This window comes from Podarcis bocagei, assembly GCF_964188305.1.
Source record: "Podarcis bocagei genome assembly, chromosome: 8".
NCBI classification, from domain to species: domain Eukaryota; kingdom Metazoa; phylum Chordata; class Lepidosauria; order Squamata; family Lacertidae; genus Podarcis; species Podarcis bocagei.
Window position 1 is genome coordinate 48,243,870 of NC_138133.1, and position 23,694 is coordinate 48,267,563.

A 23,694-nucleotide genomic window follows, 5' to 3' on the forward strand; every position below is an offset into this window, starting at 1 on the left:
AGAAGAGTAAGGCATTTTTAATTGAGAATTCAACAGGTATCAACACTGCTTTCACAAAACCGTTTTGAGATTTATACCAAGATTTATTTATGTAGATGTATGAGAGCCGCTGAGTTTTACAAAACTGCCAACATTTCCCCTGCTTCCCTTAATGCTTTAAGTAGAGAGGAAACAATAATAAAACCAAGAGAACAAAACTAGCAGAAGTTCTAAAGTGAAGAAGAAATGTGCAGATAATTCGATGCGTTTCATAGTATAAGTTGGCAAAGGAAGCCCCACACTGATCCTGCCTTTGGCATATGGGGCGCTAAGGGGAGATGTGTGTCTGGAGATTCACTAGCGCTCTGAGGCATCACAACAGACGTGTGAACTCAGAGAGGGCAAGGTCACCAGTATTGTTTGTTTATGATTTATTTGCATTGGTTTATGTATTTTACGGTGTTTGAATACATTCAACCTAGATATTGGGTGGCATATAAATATGCATATATATAAAATTAAAATTGAAGTGCGGTTTGGCTCCTACTATGCTATTTTATTCTTTTAAAAACATTGCATGCAACCTTTCAAAAGCTCAAGATGGCTTCTGAAGAGAACAAATGAGCAATTAAGACAACAATAAAAAAACAAAGAAAGAACACAGACAGTATTTATCAGTCACCTGATAGTCACACAGGCTGTCACACAGCCAGTCAGCCAGAAAGTCAAATGGCAAGTACGTTATGCTGTACAAATTTAATTATTCCTTTATAACAAGTCAAGTTTTTTATTTTCTTTTAAGGATACAACTTTGAATGTTTTTTAAAAAGTAAAGTAAATTTACTGTGATATTATTTTCCTCATATTCTGGTCAGGTCTCTCCCCATTTGTTCTTTTTCAGTTCTGGAACCCAAGGGGTACTGTGTGTGTCTATGTGAGTGTTAAAACAACAACAACAACAACAACCTCCATTTATACTTCATTTTCCCAGTTCACAAGCAGTCATGACTCACTTCTGCATAACACCACAAAGTTTTAAATTACTTTGAAAGTTAATCTAAGAAAAATAAAACAGAACTACATTCACCAAAATTAAAATACCAAACCTAATATATACCTCTAAATCATATTGCCTGTAGGCAGACATCTCTGCAGGTATGAAAAGACATTTGTAATTGGAAATCAGAACAAATTACAAATTCTATTTATTTTTATTTTTTGCAATACCCTAGTTTATGAGATTTTCTATATATTTATGATTATATTTTAATCTTTTTTCTAGTAGTTTTAGGCAGCTTTTTCTAGGCCTCTCGTTTTATATGATAATATTTTGCATGCTTACTCATGTATTGAGCCACTTGTGAATAGCTTTAGCTCATAGCATACCATATAATTCCAATTTGTGTCCAATTTGTTTAGCATTGTGGACAAAATGTCAGTGATTGCCCTGTTAGTATGCATGGGATGTCCAGTTGCACATTAATGATGATAATGATGTCTTGTGAGCCATCTTCCTTTAATTCTATTCCTGATGCAATTTTTTTTTTATTTTTAGGGGAAAACCTATGCTGGAATGAAAATATAACAAATTCTGCTCCCCTCTAGGAGCGTCCTTGTAAGTGCTGCAAGGGAGGGATGCTTAAGGAATTCAGTATTTGTGAATTTTGATGAATCAATGGGGAACAGCCCTCACCCCAATCAATTACTTACACTGGGGAAGAGAGGAGGGGAGTGCAACTCTGTTGGTTCTCCGGCATCTCTCAAAGGATAGAAGTGAAATTGTCACTATGCCTTTTTTCAAGATCTTATACTTTCATTTTACACTGTTGTGTTGTTGGCTTTGGACAAATTAGCTTCTTTTTGAAGCAGTGCATGTCCATTTGTTTTTTCCCCTCTGGTGTCCCTAATCCATAAACTCTTAACCCTAATGGCACAATCATATGCATATTTACACAGAAGTAGTTCCTGTTGAGCTCAATGGGACCTGCTCCCTAGTAAGTGCATTTGGGTTCTCAGTCTGTTGCTAAAGATCTAACCTCAAATATGTACTGTTGGAAGGAATTAGGATTCAGCATCTTTGTCTTCTAACCTCCACCAGTCTCCACCAGCAGGGTGCCTTCACCACTTTGGAGGCCTCTTCTACTCTGTGGAAAATGTAGCAGAGCAACTGCTGTCATCACTGGTGTTCCTGGCAGCAGTAGTCAGGGGAAAGACCCACATGGGGTAATCTGGGGCAGAGCAGGAATGACCAAGGATTTGCAGGAACCAGTGCAGATCAAACAGAAGAAGATGCCCCCAACTTCTGCCTTGGCCAGCAGGAGTTGGCGAGCTGCATGTGTGGCTGAAGACCCATCTCTCTGTGCTTCTTAGCCCCTAGTAGGATTGCTCTGCAAATTACTATTCTTATGAAATGGCACCTTCATTTGAAATATGCATGCGGCTGAAAGAGAACTCCACTTTAATCCTTGACAGCATTTTCACATGTTTAATTTGGAAAAGAAATGTTTCTTAATCTCATCTTATTCAACTGCAATGTTCTCGAGAAAGGACATTTATCCAGATTCTCCATTACAGAAAAGTAATTTAGTTCTGAACTCTTCTCATTAGGAGAGCACTGCATGTCTTAGGAGTAGTCAGACTAGTTCATACATAGTTGTATGCGATTTCAGTTGAGATATTAATGTAAAAGATTTACTAGTAGTATTTTTACTTAATCAGATTTTTGACCTGCCCTTCAAAATAAAGGCAGTTTACTACAAAGAAGGCAATTATAGAATACACTGACACCATAGGGTGACAAAATAATTTAACACTAAAAAACAACTATAAAACAGATTTGGTAATCAGAGAACAAGATCTGGGCAAGGGAAAGTTTTTGCTGCCAAACGGGCATTAAAGTAGATGTCTGGCAAGCCTTCATAGGAAGAGAGCTCTATAAACAGGGCATTATAACCGTGAAGTCCTAATTTGGTCACCACAGAGGAAAGAGACACAAATTTCCTATAAGCTCTATTGGGCTTTAGAAGTGACCATGGGTGCTTTTAGGGGAAATTCCCAGGGTTGTAGAATGCCAGAAGGGCAGGAAATCCTAAATCTTCCAAATGGGATGTGTAATTGTAGCATAGCTATATTAGCGATATATAATATTGTGAACCCCCTTCATGGATCACTGCCTTGCCATGGCGAAGGGGCTTGAATAACTCAGAGAAGCTATGAACTATGCCGAGCAGGGCACCCAAGATGAACAGGTCATAGTGGAGAGTTTTGACCAAACGTGATCCACCTGGAGGAGGAACCGGCAAGCCACTCCAGTATCCCTGCCAAGAAAACTCCATGGACAAAGACAACAGGCATATAAAAGTTATGACGCTGGAAGATGAGCCCCTCAGGTCGGAAGGTGTCCAACATGCTACTGGGGAAGAGCGGAGGACAAGTACAAGTAGATCCAGAGCTGATGAAGCGGCTGGCCCAAAGCCGAAAGGACGCTCAGTTGCGGATATGCATGGAAGCGAAAGGAAAGTCCAATGCTGTAAAGAAAAATATTGCATAGGAACCTGGAATGTAAGAACCATGAACCTGGGTAAGTTGCATGTGGTCAAAAATGAGATGGCAAGAATAAATATTGACATCCTGGGCATCAGTGAACTAAAATGGACGGGAATGGGCGAATTCAGTTCGGATGATTATCATATCTACTGCTGTGGGCAAGAAACCCGTAAAAGAAATGGAGTGGCCCTCATAGTCAACAAAAGAGTGGCGAAAGCTGTACTGGGATGCAATCTCAAAAATGATAGAATGATCTCGATACGAATCCAAGGCAGACCTTTTAACATCACAGCAATCCAAGTTTATGCACCAACTACTAGTGCTGAAGAAACTGAAATTGACCAATTCTATGAAGACTTACAAGACCTTATAAAAGTGACACCAAAGAAGGATGTTCTTCTCATTATAGGGGATTGGAATGCTAAAGTAGGGAATCAAGAGATAAAAGGAACAACTGGCAAGTTTGGCCTTGGAGATCAAAACGAAGCAGGACAAAGGCTAATAGAGCTCTGTCAAGAGAACAAGCTGGTCATCACAAACACACTTTTCCAACAACACAAGAGACGACTCTACACATGGACATCACCAGATGGGCAGCATCGAAATCAGATTGATTATATTCTCTGCAGCCAGAGATGGAGAAGCTCTATACAGTCAGCAAAAACAAGACCTGGAGCTGACTGTGGCTCAGATCATCAGCCTCTTATAGCAAAGTTCAAGCTTAAACTGAAGAAAGTATGAAAAACCACTGGGCCGGTAAGATACAATCTAAGTCAAATCCCTTATGAATACACAGTGGAAGTGAGGAACAGGTTTAAGGATTTATATTTGCTGGACAGAGTGTCTGAAGAACTATGGGTGGAGGCTAGCAACATTATACAGGAGGCAACAACTAAAACCATCCCAATGAAAAAGAAATGCAAGAAAACAAAGTGGCTGTCCAACGAGGCCTTACAAATAGTGGGGGAGAGAAGGCAAGCAAAATGCGAGGGAGATAGTGAAAGATACAGGAAATTGAATGCAGATTTCCAACGAATAGCAAGGAGAGACAAGAAGGCCTTCTTAAACGAGCAGTGCAAAGAAATAGAGGAAAACAACAGAATGGGAAGAACCAGAGATCTGTTCAAGAAAATCGGAAATATGAAAGGAACATTTCGTACAAAGATTACCATAATAAAGGACAAAAGTGGTAAAGACCTAACAGAAGCAGAAGACATCAAGAAGAGGTGGCAAGAATACACAGAGGAATTATACCAGAAAGATATGGATGTCTCGTACACCTCAGGTAGTGTGGTTGCTGACCTTGAGCCAGACATCCTGGAGAGTGAAGTCAAATGGGCCTTAGAAAGCACTGCAAATAACAAGGCCAGTGGAAGTGATGGTATTCCAGCTGAACTATTTAAAATTTTAAAAGATGGTGCTGTTAAGGTGCTACACTCAATATGCCAGCAAGTTTGGAAAACTCAGCAGTGGCCAGAGGATTGGAGAAGATCAGTCTACATCCCAATCCCAAAGAAGGGCAGTGCCAAAGAATGCTCCAACTACCGCACAATTTCACTCATTTCACACGCTAGCAAGGTTATGCTTAAAATTCTACAAGGAAGGCATAAGCAGTATGTGGACCAAGAACTCCCAGAAGTGCAAGCTGGATTTAGAAGAGGCAGAAGAACCAGAGACCAAATTGCAAACATGCGGTGGATTATGGAGAAAGCTAGAGAGTTCCAGAAAGACATCTACTTCTGCTTCATTGACTATGCAAAAGCCTTTGACTGTGTTGACCACAGCAAACTATGGCAAGTTCTTAAAGAAATGGGAGTGCCTGATCACCTCATCTGTCTCCTGAGAAATCTCTATGTGGGACAAGAAGCTACAGTTAGAAGTGGATATGGAACAACTTATTGTTTCAAAATTGGGATAGGAGTACGACAAGGCTGTATATTGTCTCCCTGCTTATTTAACTTATATGCAGAATTCATCATGAGAAAGGCTGGGCTGGATAAATCCGAAGCCGGAATTAAGATTGCTGGAAGAAATATCAACAAGCTCAGATATGCAGATGACACAACCTTGATGGCAGAAAGTGAGGAGGAATTAAGGAACCTTTTATTGAGGGTGAAAGAGGAGAGCGCAAAATATGGTCTGAAGCTCAACATCAAAAAAACGAAGATCATAGCCACTGGTCCCATTACCTCCTGGCAAATAGAAGGGGAAGAAATGGAGGCAGTAAGAGATTTTACTTTCTTGGGCTCCATGATCATTGCAGATGGTGACAGCAGTCACGAAATTAAAAGACGCCTGCTTCTTGGGAGAAAAGCAATGACAAACCTAGACAGCATCTTAAACAGTAGAGACATCACCTTGCCAACAAAGGTCCGTATAGTAAAAGCTATGGTTTTCCCAGTAGTGATGTATGGAAGTGAGAGCTGGACCATAAAGAAAGCTGATCGCCGAAGAATTGATGCTTTTGAATTATGGTGCGGGAGGAGACTCTTGAAAGTCCCATGGACTGCAAGAAGATCAAATGCATCCATTCTTAAGGATATCAGCCCTGAGTGGTCACTGGAAGGACAGATCGTGAAGCTGAGGCTCCAATACTTTGGCCACCTCATGAGAAGAGAAGACTCCCTGGAAAAGACCCTGATGTTGGGAAAGATGGAGGGCACAAGGAGAAGGGGACGACAGAGGATGAGATGGTTGGATGGTGTTCTTGAAGCTACCAGCATGAGTTTGATCAAACTGCGGGAGGCAGTGGAGGACAGAAGTGCCTGGCGTTCTCTGGTCCATGGGGTCACGAAGAGTCGGACACGACTAGACGACTAAACAACAACAAATATTGTGAACAAACTAAAAGATCCATCATTACCTTTCTGCTTAAAGTTGAAATGCCTTATAGAGCACTGTTTTGAAATTGTTTATCAGATGCAAAAAAAGGAAATGAGTAGGTTCTACAGATCCATGAAGAGGTTTTGTAGAACTGTATCCATAATGATTAATGCAATCATGACATACTTCCTTTAACTATAGGGTTGCCATAGATCTGGGATTTCCTAGACATAGCTGGGATTTGGCTGTCAGAAACAATGTCTGGGTGGAAATCACTGAGATGTCCGGGAAAATCCGGATGTATATCAACCCATGTAGGAAATGTAGATTTTGGCAAATTTCACTTCAACCCCATTCAACTACCTTCTCTAGGCCTCCAATGTTTGAATTGCCAATATGTTGAAATTAATGGTGTGTTATCTATTTTGTCTATAGACTGCTCAGTAGTCTGAACAGTTTACAGTAAAGAAAACAAAAATCAAAATTTTGAGGGAAAAAAAATATTGATCATGAAAAAGAATCAGATCCACAGTTTAAAACACAACCAGACAAAACAAAAGTCATTCATTCCCCAGCTTGAAATATAAATTAAATTCTGTCCTACGCCCTTTGAAATTAAATGGCATGCTGCTGCATGTTCATGCTCTTTTCTTCACAATGTATAAAAGTTCAAAGTGTTCAGGGTTAATGCCAAATTGTACATTCAGATCTTCCTCAGACTGTGGTCAATACTGGCCTATCAGAATATTGCTTTGTCCTAATTAATGAAGTCTGTAAGTTGCTGACTTACAACAAACCAATGACAGCCTCATGGGAATGATTTGCAGAAATTAAAAAAAAACACCACTCTACTTTTAAGAGATGACTTAAAAGGAGCATGCAAAGGAAGAAGAAAACAGCAGCAGACCACACTATCAGCAGGTCCTCAGAAGCACCAGTTGTGACCACACTGCTTGAAAGGCTAAGAAGAGAAAGCCAGTGGCAACAGCCCCTCCACACACAATATAAGGTACAGACCACCTTCCAGGAGCTCTATGAGGTCAACTTCAAGAAGCATGCTAGAACTGATGTGGTGTCCATTCTCTCCTTTCATGAAGTCAGTCCTATATTAGAGCTACCTCTGAAACTGGAAAAGTTCCCATTTGAGTAGAGGAATAAATAGGTGATGAGCAGCATGCCTATTCTATGAAATAAGGCTGTCTCTGCTGCAGCACAGTGATCATTTTCCACCAGGAGGAATCACTATGAGGAGCTTATGGGAAGATTGTGCAAAAATGGCGGAAAGTGTGGTTATGGTGCATTATCCTTGAATTTCAAAGACATAGGTTACTTGTGAGGTACTGCAGGATTCAGACCCCATCTGATGAAAAGCTACTGATGTAAGTAACAAATGGACATGGGCCAACTCACAGGATTGTTCACCTAGCAATACAAAAGGCCCAGATGCTTCATATGACAATACAGGATACCATGGGGTATCCTTGCTGGTCCCAGGCACTTCATCCTCCCCAAAGTCATCCTAGTGGTGCAGCAATAAAACTGCTAGCACATTTGCAAAGTTAAGCTGGGTCCAATATGTGTTCAAATGGGACAGGGGACCTCATGTTGAGATTCCTGTATTGCAGAGGTTGGACTAGATAGCCATTGGGATTCCTTCCAACTCTATAATTTTATGATTCTGTGATCTGTATTTGAGCCTGAAAAACATAGACTGCATGGAGGGTTTGTTGTATAAGCACAATTTATGACATTGCAGAACATCACTTCAGATCATGAGGCACATCTGTTGCAGCATCACCCTTGGCTTCCAATTTCCCAGTTTTATGAAGCTTGAGCCAATGGGAGATACCCTTAGCTGTGATCTTAAACCAGAAGGTTTGTCAATAATTGAATTTGCCATCCGCCAAGCAGGTCTTCTTCAGCTTCTAAAGTTAACATGGCTGCCTCTGATGTTTGCAGAGGAAACGCTACTGCAGTAACACTGTTGGTGCACAGGGAGATGGAAGAAATTCCCCAATGCATCAAGGCAGTTAGAGAGGATAATGCTATAAATGAATTTCCTTGTAGTGGTGGTTGGGGAAGAGCAGAAGTTTCTATAATGCCCTTTGGCTGAAAATACATCTCCTCCATTTTCCCTCTGTGTTGCTGTCAAATCTTCAACTTACACAAGCTTCAATTTTCCGAATCAATTTTGCCCAGTGCCACAAAGTGATAACCAAGTGAGCAGTTGGATTTAGCTTTCTATTTATTGTTTTGTTGTTCCCTTTTATTTTAGTGGCTATCATTGTGCTAAAACTGTCTTTCTATCTATTTGAGGTGATTTATCAATGAACACATATGCATGGCTAATGCAGAGCAGTGGGAGGGAATAATGAGATATGGAGTTGGGTAAACAAAACAGCCTCCAGGAATCAGAGCATACAAATCTCAGAATTTAAAACAGAACAACCACAGATTCCTAATATATTGGCTCCACTTTGGAAACAAGTCCAGGCGATCTAAAATTCCAAAATCTGGGAATAAATTTGCACAATGAAAATTTCAGAAGCATGCATACCTAGTTGCACATTGGATCACTCTGAACACCATTAGCCAGCCCCCCCCAACATGTATTCTTATGTAATCTAGCTAGGAACTTTGCTATACTTCATACTGTCAGTTTAAGCAAGCCAATCATCAGCTGAATTGCTACACCGACATGATTTATCTCATCATATCTTTTCTTTTTGGCACCCTCTTCATAAGGGTTTTTGACCTTATTTTGTACCTGTTCATTTTAATTGTAAGAAATAATTACATATTGCAAATTACTTAAATCTGCCCATTTAAAATATTACAAAGTGCTGTGTGCTTTCTGCTTGACTTGGTTTATGACTCAAATAGTTCTTGGAACAAGTTATATCCTGAGAAAACAAGGAAATGTTATGGATTTAAATAGGATACCCAGGGACAACTCCAATCTCTAAGAAGAAGCCATAACTTTTATGGGAAGCATATCAAGCCCCCTGGGATCTGGTGGGCTTTTTTGACCCGATGGGAAGGTGGCGAACATTTGGCATAGCCCGGATTCATTGTCCATTTCTGTCACTTTATTGTAACGCATATGTTTCACCTGACATTTTTCATAGCTTGAGTTCTGAAAAAACCTCAGAAGATCTTGGTGTTACGGAGATATGAATTCATTCCATCAAGTTTCCCTTCTCTTCTGCTGTGTCATCATAATGCAATGAATGAAAGCTTCAGCAGGGCATAGCACCCTCAATTTACTTCAGCTGCGAGCATAATCACCTCCCACATCCATAGGTTTCTCCAGGAGACAATTATGGAATGCTGAACCAAAATACAGGGAGGGGAATTTTGCAAATATTCACACACATCCCACCTTGGATGAGCCTTTTTGGAAAGATACGTACTCCTCAGTAAAAGGTCGCAAAACGGCTTGCCAAGGAATGTCTCAGGGAGCAAAGGATGGTTCTGCATTGCTGAGGGGAACTGGGCCAAGGCAACTGCCCATCCTGTGCAAAGGAACTACAGCCACATTCAGTTAGGGTTCCTCTGTGCTACATTATTCTCATTGGGATGTACATTTGGGTGGAAATGGGGAAAGCTGGTTTGGTTGTCTTGACAATGAGGGCAAGTTGATTCTTTCCCTGTCCCGAGCAGCAGGTGAGAGAGGACCCAATAGCTGGGTGCAGGTGCAGAAAATAGGTAAACATATGGAAAGTAGCAAATTCTTGTGAACATCCCACCCCCTCCAATAGAGATTTTTGCAGCAGAAATCAAAGCTTATGAAAATGTGGTGCAGCACTAATTTAGACTGTCAGTTTCAAAAAAAGAGTGGTGAAGGTTAAACCCAGCAGTGTTTGCTTGATTTCTGATCAACTCTGCAGCTGGTGACTTTCTGAGTCTTACTATTATTCTGATCTCTCAGCCTCTCTGTATCTCCTGTTACCAATATATCCCCCATGCCTGATCTCCAGGTGACCTTCATTCTGTAGGGATCTTTGATCTATATCCAGCTCTCTTGTTTCATCCTTTCCTCCCTGACTAGAATTTAAACAAAGCCGGGATTTCCATGCGATGTATCCATTGTCTCCTTCAGACATCCACCTCTATCCTCCTGCCTACACATTTCACTTGGCTATCTCTGTTCCATAGACACCAGGACAAATCTGTAGCATGTTCTTCCTCTTGCAATCTTGTTATATTTTGTGAGATGGTATAGCAACAAAACAAGGAACCACCTAAAACCCTGCCCAGCCAAAAATAATTATTTAATTCAGCTCTGCCATGACCCATTTTCAGTGACATTATTTTTTCATCCTGGCACTTTTTTTCCAAATAAGTCTCTCAGCAAAGAAACTCGACACTGTTAAGGGAGTGATTGGCTCTTCTTACTGAATTACTTACTGTCTGGAAGGGGAGGCAGTTTGCCCAGTTTCGCTATTTTGATTAGGAAAACCTTTTTTCCCAACCAAGGGTGTGGAACCTTATTTATTTATATGATTTATATGGTGCCTTTTGCTCAAGCCACAGGGTGGTTGTAGCAAACTCCTAAGATAAAAGGAATCCATAAAATATAATCCTTGAAATGCACGATGTAGAACAATTCACTGAATAGAAATGTACTAATTAGCAGCAACAACAACTTATCCATTTATCAGAAGTCTGCCCCTAAAGCTGTACCTTATCCAGGTCTAAAATGATAAATAATTAGGCCTGATACATCTCATTAAGGAGCTCCATATATGAGGCATCACCACTAAAAAGGCCCTTCTTTGAGCCCCCCCCCCCACTAGCACTTCATCCTGTATAAGGACCATCAAGAGGGTTTCATCTATGAGCAAACTGATATGGAAAAGATGTTCTTGCAGATATTTGGGTCTCAGGTCACTTAGGATTTTTAAGTAAGGGCATTGAATTGGGTGCAGAAACAAATTGGAAATCAGTGCAGCTGTTTTAAGAGAGGAGAAAAATGCTTGTCCTTACCACCATTCTTGACGCAGCTAGTTGAAATTTCTAGACCATTTTGAAATGTATCGCCATGTAGACTACACTGCAGTAATCCAGGCTGGAAGTCACCAGAGCATGAGTAAACTATGGCCAGGCTACTCCTATCCAGAAATGACCACAGCTGATGCATCAGCCACAGCTGGACGTAGGTGTTCCTAGTCATTGATGCCACCTGGACCAGCTCAAACTGACAAATGAGAAAGGCAACAAAAAGGCGAGGGGAGTGCTTACGTTTATATCCATGTCACAAGCTGATCATTAGCAAATTAAATACAATATGTGAAGCACTAAATTTCCTTTTGAGAGATGTTTGGACAATGGCTAGGATGTTCCAGAGCTTTGAGTGACAGATGGAATAAAATTAATTGTTTACAGATGGATAGGGCAATTATCTGCTCACAGTTTAATTTTCCATTCTCTGAATGACAGCCAGAAAGAATACAGGTATTAACTGAGATTACCCTGAGTCAATATAATGTTGTTTGTACAGGTCACAAATATTGCTTCCACTAGCAGGGAAATCAAGCCTTCCTCCACATGGCTGGAATGTAACACATTCATAACCCAAGCAGATTAGCAGAAATAGTACCTATCTTGTTTTATAAAATGGCAGCTAATTAGCCTGAAATGGAAATGAGCACCATTTCAGGGGTGAGCTAATGAGCATGAAAAGGAGCTGAGTGGCGCTGCAAATTGTTTCCTCTTAATCTAGCACCTTCAGGTTTTGGAAAGCTCCCTTATAATTTCATCAAACAAAATTTTATTTCCTCTACAAAAAAAACAAACCCATTCTACCAAGGGGGAGTTGGGGAGTCTCCAGGTTGTCTGTTGCATAGAAGCTCACATAGTTCTTCTGAAAAGGCATGGATGACTTCTAGGCAACATCACATTATAATTCTCACAGTGCTATGTGATATCCAGAACCAATTGGGCTTTTCAATGGTAACAAATTGTATTCATGTCAAGAATTTAGTCTGCTCTTATCCCACTCTTCTGCAATTGATCTAACAGGAACCAAGACAAAAATCTCAGCACTGCAGCAAGTTACAGATACTGCAGCAAGTATTTGGTTTATAGTCCTAATTTTTCTAAGACACAGCCGCACAAAATGATAATCTTAGCCCTGTTAAAATGTACAGTGGTACCTTGGGTTAAGAACTTAATTCAATCTGGAGGTCCATTTTTAACGTGAAACTGCTCTTAACCTGAGGTACCACTTTAGCTAATGGGCCCCCCTGCTGCCGCCACACGATTTCTGTTCTCATCCTGAAGCAAAGTTCTTAACCCGAGGTACTATTTCTGGGTTAGTGGAGTCTGTAACCTGAAGTGTCTGTAACCCAAGGTACCACTGTATCTTGCTTTTAATCTTTCACCCACAGGTGGAACATTTTAAAATTAACCTTTCCATCTTCCCTTTCTTCCTTGTGGCATTGGGTAATGTTAGTGAGCCACACTGCATTGCCCGTGCCTACTGGGGAGGCAGCCTTCCTTAAAGTCTGTGTAGCAGTCCGTGGAGCATACAATTCTTCAAGGTGCTGATGTGACTGCCTTAGTAAAGGGATCTGACAGTAACTGTCCTTACTGAGAAGCAGCATTACTCAGGCTGATTGCTTTTATTGGATAATTATTACTTTTTAATTTAGATTCAATAAAGGAACTTCCCTGTGTTCAGCAGAAACACTGTTAAATGTTAATGCTGTCCACAATACAGAGGACACTTCTTCTTTTTCCATATACCAAACAAAGTGAGGCTGCCTGTTGCCAGCTACAGATTTATTGGTGTATGGATTGCACATATTAAACACAGTCATCAGGCTACAAAGGTTCCATCACCATCTGCCTAGAAGCTAACATCATTAAGGGACAGACTCCATATATCTTCTTGACTGATGCGTTGATCTTCCCCACTCCATTGACTAATGAATTGGCATCAGTGATGTTCCCCAGCATTGGTGTGCACATGGCTAGTTTACAACACTTGAATATTGATGAATTGATGAACGATAATGGTATTGGGCTAGCCACAATGCTACTCTGGATGCAGTTTTCACAGCACTGGTGGAGAATATGCAGAAATCTAGTCTGAAGGTGACATATATCAGCAAGATTCCACTGTATCATTTGTTGTCTAGACCATTTGGCTCTGATGCAAAGTGCTCATGGCACCCATGCAGCTACGTTCCATATAGCACTTCCAATTGTTCATGTGCTATCAGCAGCAATGGGAGAAGCAGCACATTTCCTGAAGTGCAAAATATTGTAAATTTAAGGGCTGGTAACAGGAAATGTCCTACAAAAGAAGAACAGTCCTGTGGGATGATGTAAACCAGGGGCCAGCAGCCTTTCTGGGGCAATTGGAATATCTGGAATTTTGAGAAATTGCCATGAGTGCCAGTCACACAAACTGCCATGGAAGCATAGCACAAATTGGTTTCTACATCTAATAGTGCAGAAAACTTTGATATTAAAGCAGTTAAAAAAACATGGCATACATGTTGTAAGAAACTTAATATAAATTAAACTATTATGAGCTGGATCCATCCAAAGTTAAGTTCATTTGAGAAAGTTAAACATATGCTTAAAGAACCATCAAAGTCAAGGCGACTTATTTTTGAGGACTGCAATGTAAGTAACACTTAGTTCAATGGAGCTTCCTCCCAGATAAGCAGGTATTGTATTGCAGATCTAGAAAATATTAGCACTCTGTGCCTGTTGTTGTTGTTGTTGTTCACTGCGAAAGACAAGAAAGGCAACAAAAAAGAGACAGAAAAGTGCTTAGTTTCATATCCATGTCACATACTGATTGTAATCAAATTAAACGCAATATGTGAACCAGTAAAATTCTCTTTAAACATACACTCCCTCAACATTACCAAACAAATATTAGAATGCAATGAATTATCTTGTATTTCAAGATCACTCTGATTCAGCAAAGAGGTCCAGTCTTTGGAGAGAGACGCTACTCCATACAATATCATGAACAATCCTTGCACTCCCAAACCAAATGGATTATATTGGAAGACTACAACCAGCTGCTCTTTCTTCATAGTAAGGACAGTTCTATCAGAAAGGTGTTGTTATTCTCAACAAGTGAAGAGTGAAGAGTGGCTAGCTCTGAACTGGGTTTAGATCTTGTAAGGTAGTATCCGTACTCCCAAGGACCTCACCCTCCACTGAGCCCTTTGCACTAAGGCAGACTGTGCACTTAGTGCAAAATTACAGAGAGGTGGTGGACTGCCACGCTCCAGGCCAGAGAGATAAAGCCAGTGTAGTGTAGTGGTTAGTGTGTCAGACTAGGGCCTGGGAGACCAGAGTTCGAATGACCACTGAGCTATTAAACTCACTGGGTGACCATGGGCCACTCACTGCCTCTTAGCTTAATCTACCTCACAGCATTATTGTTGGGATTAACTGAGGAAAGGGAGAGCCATGTATGCCAACCTGAGCTCATTGAAGAAAAAGATTGATTGATTGATTGCCTTTATACCCAATCAATTTACATTTACCCATACCTCAATAATAGTCTGAGGTCTCAGTTAGTTAATTAGGCCCATAAGATGCAAAAGCCAGGGACAGGGGACCCGTGCCCCTCCCAGGTCTTATAATACCTAACCATTGACCATGCTGGTAAGGTCACACATCCCCAATAATGTCATAGGTCCCCTGTCCCTGATATAAGAGAAAGCACATGTTGAAGCCAGCAGCCTGCACTTTGGGACTTGTCCAGGGTCCTGAAGAATCCTGGCAGACATGGCCATGACTAGTTATGGGGGAAGGGGGGCTGTTATTTGCCATGAATCACTGTCATTGTAGACTCTTGGGTGCTTGTGGGAAACCTCCGTAATTTGATATTTAAGCGCCACTGGCGGTGACAAGTTTGTTTCCCTTGATCTCATGGAAGCTAATACATTTCAGTAATCATTAAATCACTGCACATCTTTAAAAGATTCAATTAAGTGGCATAATAAAATTAGATGGTCTAACTAATGACATTTCCCTTTGTTACCTGTTTTCTGTGAATGCACCCGATTTAACCTAACAAAACTAATATTTCTTTAGCACACCCCTGCAGAATCATGCATCTGTTTGGAATAACTTCTAAATTTATCTTAAAAGCCCCTCTTTTGTCTTTCTTCACAGATCAGAAAATTATAGTCTGGAGAATCAACAGAGACAAAGACAGAGCAAAAATAGGACTTACATCACAAACAAAGTAATTACACTGACTGGAATCAAAATGAGATCATTTTTCAGAGCTGTTGGGCGTGAGTGTCGGTTGCCTTCGGGCATCTTTAATTTATGTGACTGCTGCTACTTTTGCAGCAAATAAGCTATTCTGATACTGACCTTCATAGCACCACAGGGGTAATATATTTCACATGGCTGGAAGTGTCCTAAATAGTTCTATATTTCCAATGAACAGGGAATACATTATTTTCCCTCTTTTTATAGATGACAAATAGACTTTCATCTTTGCTACAGCATATTTATTAGATGAACCTGCTCAAGTAATTAGATTTTTTAAAGAATCTTGAAAAATTGCAAACTAATTTTCAAACTGAGTCAGATAATATTACAAATGTTCTACCAGAAATTTTTGGTTTACCGAAACAGAGGTAAAATAAAAATAAAAATGATTCAGAATATATAGTCAAGCTTTTGTGGATGTTGGGAATGGAAGAGTCTTATGCTTATGTGTGACTGATGCTGGGAGGCCATAGAGCCAGTTTGGGGAAACTGACCTTCCAGAAGTTGTGGGACCACAGAGCTCATCATCCCCAACACTGGCCATGATGGCTGAGGCTGATGGGAGGAGGAGCCCCCAGATATCTGGAGGGCCATAGGTTCACCAGCCTTGCCATATAAAACACTTTGAAATTGTTTATGGAATGGCTTCAAACGACCAGAAGTGACAACACATTGTGAATGTGTTGGAGATAAATGATTGAAATACAATGATAGCTAACAGGTTGGGAATATCAGTCCTAGAGGGTAGATGTGGATCTCCAAGTTCCTCAATTATGTCCCTGGAACTCTTGCTAGGTGCTGTCAGATCTCCAGCCAGCCCTGCTTTGCATCCTCTTGAGTGGTTTTTTTCTGAGTGGAATGTGCCATTGAAATCTTACTCTCATGAATAGAGAGTAGAGAGGGATTGGGTGGGCCTACTGCACAAAGGGGAAAAATGCATTCATTGCTGCATCCACATTTACCTCTGGCCCTGCTCACCACTGACATGTGGCCCCCAGAAGGTTGCCCAGAAAAGGAATGTGGCCCTTGGGATGAACAGGTTCCCCAACCCTGATACTGTATACGTTAACACTCAAAATTGTCAGCAGATTGCATGAAGGGAGAAGTGGCTAAAATGAGTTACTCTATGACTTCATACACAAATTCCTTGAGTTTGTTATGAAAATACAGGATCCGTTTGGGGACTAACATTTCCCAGTTCTCTGCCAGCTAGATTTTTATTTGAAGTAGGCAAACTGAGCACATAGTAAACATATTATCCCCTCAATTATATTAAATTACCTCTCAGGGGCAGCTCTGCTCCATTGTCAAAGGCCAGCAACTTGTTTTTAATGATAAATGTGAATGTCGTTGGGACATTCTGTACCACCATTTAACTCTGCAAATGGAACTCTAATCAGTTGTGAAGGTGTAATTAGATGCTGAAAAATAATTACCTTGGTCATATCATTAGAAGTTTTTTCTCCCTGTAATCCCCTTGTGATCCATGAACAAATTACTTTATTAGGAAATCATTAGATCTTAATTTGTTTCTACATACATCAATATTAATTTCTTATAATGTGGCACTGCATCCTCACGATAAATTCACATTAATGTGCAGTTAGCATTTCGGGGTATAGCTTTTGCCAACCTTGGATACAATGGACCGCTCTGGAGTATTTAAACTCCTAAACTTCATCCTTCATTATGCCAATGGGTCATGTACTGAAAAATAATGTTAAAATGGGTAATCTAAACCTAGTGTACATTCACAGGATCATACTATGGATAAGAAACAATTCGGCATCCTTGTGCAGCTGTTATATTCTCAAAGGAAAAGGAACAATGCAATGAGATTTGTGGCAACTTGCCTGTGGGTCAAGCATTAGTGGGGAAAGAAGGAGAAAGGAAAGAGTGTTTGGTTGAAACTGGCCTGCAGGCCTTTCCTTACCCCAGAAAATGAATTTGATGACTCAAAGTAAGCCCCATTTCTTTGACAATTCAGTTTAATTGGAATATAATTCAATTAACTTCATCTCAAGAATTGTCTTTGTCTGGAAGCAACTTTATGATAAGATGCAAAACCTGGATCTGTAATTAAATGGTGCATTTAATTTTATTTTATTCCGCACACCTTTGCCGCAGGAAAAGCTTCCCTGTGGTTCAATAGCTTGTAATTTTAAACAGCTAAAGTTCAGCCCAATAAAATGCATGATCTTAACCTACTCGGCGGAGCTAATCCTTACCGAGGCATTTGGGGGCACGACAAGAGAACAGCTCAGCCTCCCGCAAGCTCTCCTGGAGGAGTGAAAAGCTACATCCTCTTGATATAGGAAAACTTTTCTCTACCGCGTTTAGACCACACGTTGCTTGTGAAAACCTAATGACTACAACATGAAACACGGCGGTTCCAATTAAGATCAAAGGCACACAATATGACCTGAGGAGCCCCAGAAGTACGTTCCACGAGGCACTGAAGCTATAAAAGAGAGAGGAGAAACATAACCGGCAGATTTCTTTAGACAAAAGGAACAAAGTGCTAAACTCATCAATATAACTAAGCGGCATAAATCAACCAAAAGCCAGCTAGGAAATATTACTTGACACTATATACCTGGACGCTAGTACAAGGAGATAAAACTATAGATGGAGGTTTTTATGTTTGGGGTTTATGTCCTCATGTTTGATGGGTCTCATGACATAACCTTCAACTCAAGGGGGTCAGCGTTTATATTTTGGTCCAATTCTGTCAAGCTTGATGGGCTTGTGGAAGGAATTATTTGGGGCCAGTGTCACTGAATATGCCAAGGTGGCATCTGGCTGTTTCTCATTCTGGATGATAGCCATAGCTTACATGACACACGTTTCTCAGCTGGAATCAGGGCTATATGGAATAAGCAGTTTTGTGATCACTACTGGGGGTGTTTTTGTTTTTATACAATGTAGCCACTTTAGGCAAAGTTTGATGGAATGTTAGTGAAAACATTGATTAATCTATTTGCATGGACATAAAGATCAAGGTTTCACAAAGACTATAAAACAACTTTTTCAGCTCTCCTGATGCTCTGTACATACTTAAGAGGAACAATAACCCCTGAATGTGTGAAGTGTGGAGTAGTTTAATTCTCACCAAAAGAAGCCTTTCATTCCCCTAATGGTGGTACAGCTCAAGTGGTGCAGGTGGAAGTTGTTTTCTAAAAAGAAAGGTGGCAAAGCTGAGGAATGATAGTGGGAAGTCATCAGTGCTTAAAACTCTGGTCTCATCCTAGGGACTATATTCCCCTGGGTCCCGGGGGGTCTCTGCCATAGCTTCAGTTCACACAATGGCTGGATCTACCTGCCATCCCTGCCTCTGGTGCCATAGGTACCACCAGCCACATAAGAAGTAGTCAGAGACAAAAGAAGGGTCGCCTAGGGGTGTAAGGGCCACAGGTGAAAATGTGAGTTGGGATTGGGAGGAATAGAGGAGTTCTTCATCTTGGATTTCAAACTTCAGTCAGATATGTTTATACCAGAGCTAGAGAAACTTTTTCAGTTTGGTGGCCACATTCCTTTTTCAGCAGCCTATCTGAGGGCCACATGCTCAGGTGGGCAGGGTCGTATGTAGAAATGAGTAGAACAAATGCAACAGTTACCTTCGTACAGTAGGCTAATTTTGATGCACACTCACCGACCCCTCTTGATCCACCATCCAGACATCATCAGAGTTTAAGGGTGCTTTCACATTATCACCTGAGAGCACAGTGAAGTTTCCTCACTCAGTGCATTTCACAGCTCTTCCTCACCCTAGCTGTTCTCATCAGCACAACATCAATTCATTTCTGTTGTGTATGCACCAGAGGGGCACTGATTGAGCAGCGAAGCTTTTACCCTAAACAAAGCTGTTCACACCTTGGTTAGAAATGAATTTTGTTGTTGTTGTTGTTTGGTTGTGTCCGACTCTTCATGACCCCATGGACCAGAGCACGCCAGGCACTCCTGTCTTTCGCTGCCTCCCGCAGTTTGGTCAAACTCATGTTGGCAGCTTCGAGAACACAGTCTAACCATCTTGTCCCCTGTCGTCCCCTTCTCCTTGTGCCCTCAATCTTTCCCAACATCAGGGTCTTTTCCAGGGAGTCTGAATGGCTTAGTAACTTGATATCTCAAGTCCCTGATTGACACTGTTCTGTTTTCCCTTTACTATACTGTGTCATGCATAGGATGTTGTCATGTTGGTCAAGATATGCTTTACTTTACTTTAAAGGGTTGGCACCAAGAGGAAGAAAGTCTGGTCTAAGGAGGAAAAGGTCCCAATGATACCCTGTGCCCAAGGCCACCTTGAAACCTGAAGCCGGCCAGAAGAAGAGCCTGCTGGATCAGGCCAATGGTCTATTGAGTCCAGCATCCTGTTCTTGCAGTAGCCAACCAGATGCCTGTGGGAAACCAGCAAGTAGGATTTGAGCAAAAGAATGCTCTCCACTGATGTGGTTTCCAGTAACTGGAGGATGAGGATGATGGTAACCTTAGTTCCACTAAATTTCCAGCTAAGATGCTTCACAGGGCAGAGTTTTTGTTGGTCAAAGCTGAATAGGCTGCTTCAGGCAGCTTTATAGCAACAAATACCCCAAAAGTTGAATTATTATTTCTGTTTGCTTCATTGATTGACCTCATGCTCTGGTGAGTAAACTTGTTCACTATAAGGAAAACAGCTTATTAGAGTGTCAAAAGTATGAGCTCCACTTTAAGTTAATTTAAAACAAGGCAAGATTGTTGACGGATATTCTGTAATGTTTCCAATTCACAGAACCAGCAGCTGGCACGCGTCGATGCCACATTATTAGGAGAGGGGATTCTGAAGAGCAATAGCTGTCCACTTGTCTCCATGGGCGTCATAAAAAGAAGAGGGAGAATAAATACGATGAATTATTGATGCCAGTTACATCATTTATGCTCCTGTGGAATGGCATGAATAATCACCACAGTGCTCCTTCCAGTTAATATAGTCTATAAAGATGTGTGGAGAAGATACGATTCATCTGCCATTTGAACTGTCCTCCAATAAGTCAAAGCTCTGTTTTGGCTCTTAAAAGAACCAATAAAATATGTCCTTGGGACAAACCCACCCAATTTCAGAGACATTATTTTACTGTTAGAGGTTTGGTACTTTGAAAAAAAATGGATACTGCCAGGTTTTCTCGTGTGAAAGGCTGTTCCCTAAAAACTCTGCCTTCACCCCATAAGCTTGATCCCCGAATGCTGAAGTTACTACAGCTTCCCATTAATGCCCACTCTCCCACAATATATCCAGGCGGAAGCTGTTCTCCTGCAATGTGCATTCAGCATAGCCACTCCTATTCCTCTGTTACTAGTACCACTAGCAGTTCAGGACTGGTAGATTAAGAGCGAGCAAAGCTACCCTGGCCTGCTCCTGCTCTTCTCCCTTCAGCCCTAGACAGGGAACTGGCTCCAGCCTCCTTGACCTTACAATATTGTTTCAAAAAGAGGGTTCAGCTCACCCCAGTTTCCCAAGTAGGAGGAAGTTCCATTTGGCATTTGGGCCCTCTTTACTGGACCTGTTTCCCTTGGATGAGAGAACACTGAATACATATTTTAGCCTTGTTCAAGTTTTCTAAAGCCCTTGTGCAACAATGGAAAGTATTCTATCACTGTCTGCATGGCCTTTCATGAGTTGGAGGGATAACTTCTGCAGCGAGGCGACTTTTCTATTCATGTTGGTTCCCCATGTGATTTAGAATTCTTTTTGTCTAGGATTCTAAATTGTGCTGGGATCCAACAAGAGCAGAGAAGGCTCCCTCCAAATTGTGGAAAGTGACAGGGGTGGAGGGCAAAGAAACATGCTCATCCTAATTCTCCCTCAGTTTGGAGGTGAGAGGAAGGAGTGAGCTACTGGGAAGGCTGGCACAGTGAAAACACACTGGCAGGAGTGCCAGATTGGTCCCAGTGGTACATTTGCACCATGCCTATCTCCTCACCTCCCTCTCTCCTAGTAAGCAACAGTGACTCAGAAATTGGGAGGTTAGGTAAGCACCACCGCCCCAACTATGCAGTGCATTACTGCTGGTACTTTGTTGGGGAGAAGAAAGCATTTGGTAGAACCGATTCAATAATTATTGTGAGCAGTTGTTTCTTCACCCCATTCCAGATAAAATGGAAGTCCATATGAAAGGTCAACAGAGACAGCAAATTATGTGTACTGTTGTGGCTGTGTGTTTTTGGGGTGGAGCCTCAAGAGAGAAATTGTTTGGTGGTCACTGGTGAGCCCCTGATGAATAAATCTAGACATTTCAACTTATCCCTTAGAAACTGCACATAAAAATATTTTTACCTGATATCATATAAGGAAGATTGGGAGTGTGTTCCTTGAAACACTCACCAACAGCTAAGACAGGCAATATTTAATCTGACATAAAGCAATTGGACAGAAGCAGAGCTTTTTTCATGCAGTGCTATGAGATGTCACAACCCCCTATTTTATAACTCAGCCATAAACATTTGCTCCAGGCTGGAACTTGGCAAGCCATATTTCATCTGGGGAACAATTTTAGTTTAAACAAATTAAAGAAATATCAGTTTGCTCATTTTTAAATGTATGAGTGCCAGCGTTTTCCCCCTCCATGCATATGACTCAATAGGGGTTTGATTTATCAAAATTAATTTGGCAAATGATTAGTTTATAACTGGAAGTAATTGCTTTGGAGTGGGAGTTGAAGGAACAAAGGAAACGATACTTTAAGAAACCTAAAATATCATCTGCAATGCACACTGTTGCAGTCTTCCAGAGGTCTCTTACATCCCATAGATTGGAATCCTCTTAGAGAAGAAAACATGAAAAATATCTTTTAACAGTGTAAAAGAAGAAAGCATTCTCCTATGACTTTTATTATCCTTCTTAATATTGGCACTAATGTGCAAAATCAAACTGGATGAGTGTAAGCAAGCTTCAAGCTGCACCTCTACCCTGATAATATTATGGATGCCTGTTTCTAATATTATCTATGCATTGTATGCCTATTCTTATGATATGCAAGCCACCTAGATTCCAGTGCAAGAAATATTACTAAATATAGCAGTCAAAATATTTTACTAAATATAGCAGTCAAAATAGCTTGGATCTGGCCTTCTAAATTAATGAGTATAGCTTTATTTGTTGTTATTAGCATTTATTGGTCACTTTTTTCATGAGAAGTGACCCAAAGCAGCTTACAAAATGGCACAAACCAGTGCACTAGTTTTTATTCCTTCCCCCACCCCAGGTTTTTCTTAATCAACACTCTTCATTTTCTGGCTGTTTTAGAGTTCACACAGCTTTCTTCCTTTTTCAGATCACAGGACTCATCTTTCACTCATGTCTGAAAGATGAGCAATGTTGGTGACCCCTGCTTTACAGCATAAACAAAAATGATGAGATTCTAGTCCAACAAGCTTACAGTCTAAAGTTTGACAGATGGAGGAGAGGAAGTAGGCACGTCCTGTGCCACCCTGCCATTGGGCTGACAGTCCACTCGGGCTGATTTACAGGGCAGGTGGATAAGGTGGATAAGGCCACCAAACAACCATGTGGATCGAATGCACATTAGTGCATATCAAATGCAGATCTGCTCTGCAGATTTGTGCCAATGCAAAATGCCTTAAGAATTAATCACTGATTTCCTTTCTGGGAATACATGTTGCTAATCTTTTAGCAATGTGCCCAAAATTGAAAATGTATGAACAAGTTCCGCTGAAAACTGTGAAACAACAGCAATGGTTCTTAGTCGTCAGGACTTCCAAATGTGTGAGAGAGTTGTTCATCAAAGCTGGCAACTCTCTATTAACCAGTGTTTAGCTTCAACCCCCCCCCCCCCCCCGCTCTCTCTCTCTCTCTCTCTCTCTCTCACACAAACACACACACACAGAGAGAGAATATTTAATTTGAGCCAGGTCTTAGATTAAAGATCTGTTTCAATGTTAAGGCTCTCCCCTGAGTCATGTGAAATTGTAACAAAGTTCAGTGCGTTTGAGCATGTATAGAGTACCATTCAATAATTAGAAAGTAAACAACACTAACCTTCATGCATCAGGGATTTAGGGGAAAGGGTTTTCAGTTCAGAGAGATGATTTAAG